The sequence below is a fragment of the Anarhichas minor genome, unplaced genomic scaffold, assembly GCF_050575085.1.
Source record: "Anarhichas minor isolate MPS153535 unplaced genomic scaffold, ASM5057508v1 ptg000037l, whole genome shotgun sequence".
Lineage (NCBI taxonomy): Eukaryota > Metazoa > Chordata > Actinopteri > Perciformes > Anarhichadidae > Anarhichas > Anarhichas minor.
In genome coordinates, this window is record NW_027466483.1 from 1235001 (window position 1) to 1240000 (window position 5000).

Sequence of the window (5000 nt, forward strand, 5' to 3'; positions counted from 1 at the left end):
AAAGGCAGAGGACACTGCTGCTTTTTCACTTGAGAAATATGAGAAAAAGGCAAGATTGAAGAAGAGATGCATACAAAGATGTGGGTCACGGTAAAAAGGGAAAAGAGAATCAATCAATATATCAATATTTTCTTATTTTTGGAATGTTAATTAATGAACTGGTTTAGGTTCGTTAACGCTTTAAAATTGACCTACTGTTGTAGGTTTTAAAGAACTATGTGTTGAAGACAAACTTGCTTACGGCCATACCTCTCTGTCCTGTTTCAGACCAGAGTGCATTGTGGGTTAGAGCTACTTCCTCCTTGGAGGAAGCACACGGCTGTGCTTTGTTTTTCTCCTCTTATCTCTCTCTCCTTTCGTTTGTTTTACATGTCCTAAGAGAAGGTTTTTTTTGGTTTTGCTCAGCTGATTTTGTCAGTAGTACCCCCGTCAGTGTCTCACTGAGCGGGGGGAAGCGTTTTTTTCCGTGTTTTGTGAGCTATCCCCCGTGTTTTTTTTGAGGGGCGTTTTTAGTCCTTTTTTTTTTCCCCCAAAATGGCGGACCACCCGGTAAACCCGACCTGGAATGAACTCACATTAACTCTTACGGATAACCCCAGCGGTTTGGTGGTGGGCGGAGAGGGCCGTGGTGTTGACAACGGTACAGTAGAACTGACGGAGAACGGGGGCAGTGGTGGTGCCAAAGGTGTGGAAGAACTGACGAAGAATGGTGACAGCAGTGATGCTGTTAAAAGAACGGGAGAACTGACGAAGAATGGAGACGGCAGCGATGCTGTTACAAGAACGGAGGAACGGGCCTCACGGAGCCTAACTGTGAACGTGGAGATGGAAGGCGGAGAGACTATGAGTGCTATCGAGCTCATCAGTCATGTGCAGAGGTTGTGCGGTGCGTTACTGGCGTGCAGAGTGCTCGGCCAAAAGAAGTTTGAACTCACAATGAGCAACATAACGGGTAAGAAAAAACTGATGGAGGGTTTTAAGATTGGGGAAACAAGGGTTCATGCTAGAGAGATCACTAACGACGAGCTCATCGTCTCTTTTCTCAATCTGCCCTATTATATCAGAGACAATGATATCTTTTTGAGACTGGATAGCTGGGGGGTAACGCCTATGTCACCTATTAGACGCAGAATGTGGCCAGGCTCTAAGGTGACGGACGGCACTCGATTTCTACGAGTTAAATTCAACGAAAGAGTCCGTTCGCTACCATATTCTACAAAATTTAACACGGTGCTGGGCTCGGAGTATTTCCGGGTAATTCATGACAGGCAGACCAAAATATGTAGGCTCTGCATGCAGCCTGGGCATGTTCAAAGAGAATGCCCTGAGTTCACATGCTACACCTGCGGAGAGCAAGGGCATTTTTCTAGGGAGTGTTCCACACGAAAGACTAACAAATGCAAGGGATGTAAGCGGGCACCGGACAGCTGTGTGTGCCATGTGGAGGTGACAGAAGAGGAGATGGTGGGGACTGCGGAGGAGGTGGAGGAGGAGCAGGAGGAGGAGGAGGTGCAGAGCGACGACGGTACGTCGAGCACTGGCACCGTGGAGGAGGACGTGGACGAGGAGGAGGAGGAGGAGGAGGAGATGGAGGAGGAAGAGGATGATGAGGCTGCTGCGGGGACCTGTGTGAGCGAGCTGAACAAAGAGAGAACGGCGATGACTACGGCTGTAATGAGGCCGAAGCCTGCAGCCTGTATGGCAGAGACTACAGCGGTGAAAGCAGGTGCAGCTGTGGAGCCAGTGACAAGGGCAGGTGCAGCAGTGGAGCCAGTGACAGCGCCAGGTGCAGCTACGGCGCCAGCGAAAGAGGCAGGTGCAGTTGTGGAGCCAGTGACAAGGGCAGGTGCAGGGGTGGAGCCAGTGACAGCAGCAGGCGTGGTGGTGAAGCCACGGAGGACGACCGATGCAGGGAGGAGAACTGAAATAGTGGAGGTGCCGGAGACGGCGTCCAGCCAGATTGATCTGAGTGGGCCAAGGCTGGTGCCCAGCCAGCCAGAGCTAAAGGTGGGAGAGGCACGAGCCAGTGCCAGGCTGAAGGAGCAAGTCCAGACCAAGCCGGGCAAGGCCCGAGTGGGGAGACTGGTTGCGAGGAAACCGAAGGCGGTGCTATTGGAAGACGCAGAGGTAGAGCTGCGAAAGAGGGCTGAGGAAAAGGCGGCGATGGGGTCTTCCCTGGACAGCTTTGTTCCTCAAGACATTGGGAACTGCGGCTCCCCGCTGCTATTAAGTGACCCCTCGGACTCAGACATGGACATCGAGAAGGGCCAAAGGGTGAGGAAAAGGGATGGAGAGATTATAAAAGGGTCTGATAATCGGAATAAAGCACTGAAAAAATAACACCATGTTTTGTTTTGCTATGCTTTATGTGCCTTTACTGACAGCCCTCATGGCCTTTGACTCTCAGTCTTTTCTTTCTTTTAATGCCAATGGCTTAAAAGACCCAGGTAAAATGAGAGCAGTGTTTGATAGGAACAAACATGTGGACATAATTTGTCTTCAAGAAACTGGGTGGGACCTAAAGGCTGTCAGCCATGCTCAAAAACTGTGGAAAGGGGTGATTTACTCCCAGGAGGGTATTGGGCGAGCACGAGGGGTCGCAGTACTAATTAGCAGAAAACTTAGTACTAGTAGTAAATGTGTATATAGAGCTAGCAATGGCAAGTGTGTGATAGTGGATATATTAATAAATAGTGATATAATTAGACTGATTAATATACATGCGCCCAGTATTGAGGAGGAACGCAGAAACTTCTTCGGAAGTCTGAACAAGTGGATAAATAATAATACTATTATTCTAGGGGACTATAATATCACGCTTAGTAGTAGTGACAATTATAATGATAAATTTAGGTGTGACACGAGTAGAACTGCACTTAAAGATATCATGATAGAAAAAAACTTAATGGATGTATGGAGGGTAATTAACCCTAGGACAAGGGGTTATTCTAGAAGACAGGTTGTCCTGGGCAAGTTAAAACAAACCCGAATAGACCTGGGCCTGGTGGCTTCGGGTCTAGTTAAACGGGTTACTGACATGAAGTATGTGTTTAATGCATGGAGCGATCACGCGTACGTGGATTTAAAATTTGGTGACAGCACGGCTAAAAAAGGCAAGGGCACATGGTGCTATAATAACAGTTTGTTGGAGGACACAGCGTATAAGAATAAAGTAAAGAAATTACTAACCCAAAGTGCATATGACATGCCATATGTAGATAATAAAATAGAATACTGGGAGGAAATTAAATTAAGAATAAAGAAAATAAGCATTAGTTATAGTAAGAATAAAAAATGGGAAGAGAAAAGAGAGGAGAGCATGTTAAATGATTTATTAAACAAGGAATTAGAGAAGATGGAGCTAGATACAAATTATAATAGTGAAAACTATGAATTATATAGGAATAAACTGACGGATATTGAGACCAAACGTTGCAAGGGCGCCGCGGTCAGGAGTAGGTCGCAGTTCCTGCTTGAAGGGGAAAAAAGCACGGGTTTTTTTCTGGGGCTGGAGAGGATAAAACAAGAGAAGCAATATATAAATCAACTGGTGAGCAGCGAGGACCTAGTATGCACTGAAAGCAAGGACCTTTTAAAAATAGTAAAAGACTACTATAGTGAGCTGTATAAAGGGCAAGGGCCTCTAAAGGAGCACATAGTAAAAATGACGAATCAGATAGGAACCCAAATAAGTGAAAATGATAAAAATTATTGTGACTTGCCTATCTCTAGGCAGGAGATAGAGGCAGTCATAAAAAGCCTTAAACACAATAAGAGCCCAGGTTCTGATGGCCTTACTGCCGAGGTGTATAACGAGTTTTCTGTTTTACTCTCTCCCATTTTGTTACATGTTTTTGATGAGATGGCGAGGCAAAATATCATGCCTGACAAGATATCGGAAGGGATTATCACATTAATATACAAGCAGAAAGGTACAAAAGATAGGCTGGAATATTACAGACCCATAAGCCTGTTAAATACAGATTACAAAATCATAGCAAAGGTGTTGGCTAATAGGATGAGAGAGGTAATTAAAACTATTGTCATTGACACTCAGACCTATAGCATTCCGGATAGGGATATAAGTGATAATATAATTGCAATAAAAAACCTAGTAGATAGTATGAATAGAGAGGGGGGGTGTTTATTAGGGATAGACTTAGAGAAAGCATTTGACAGGGTGGAACATGAGTTTATGTGGGAGGTATTAAATAAATATGGGTTTGGTGAAAAATACATAAATTGGGTGAAATTATTATATAAAAAGGCTAGAAGCCGCGTTAAGGTCAACGGTTTCTTGACTGATCCTGTGGAGCTGCAGAGGTCCATTAGGCAGGGTTGCCCCCTGTCTGCCATGCTATACAGCCTTGTGGCGGAGCCGTTGGCTTTAAGCATAATTAATGACAATGAAATAGCTGGGATTAAAACCGAGAGAGGGAATATGGTCAAAGTTATTCAATACGCGGATGATATAAATATCTTTTTAAATAACAGTACACATATAGAGAGGGTCATGGTGCATATAAATGACTATGAGATGGCCTCTGGGGCAAAAGTAAACAATTCTAAATCAGAAATAATGGTTTTCAAGGAGGCAGGGTTTGACACAAACAAATGGGGTTTTAAAGTAACTGACGAGGAGAGGAAAATCTTAGGAGTCTATGTAGGGAAAGATGGGGCTAAAGCTAGGGATAGAAACTGGAAGGAAATGATTAAAAAAACTCAAAACATATGTAATCTGTGGAAAGCGCGAGGGCTGAATATCAGAGGAAAGGTAATTGTATCTAATGCTCTAGTTTTGTCCAAAATTAACCATATTCTCGGGTCCTGTGAGCTGCCGGATTGGGCGCTAAATTCACTGAACAGTGTGATCTCCTCGTTTTTGTGGAAGGGGAGGGGAAATATGATTGCTCGCAGGACATTAATAGCTAAAAAAAGGGAGGGGGGTTTAGATCTGATTGACATTAGTGCCAAAAGAGATGCACTTAGGGTCAAATTAA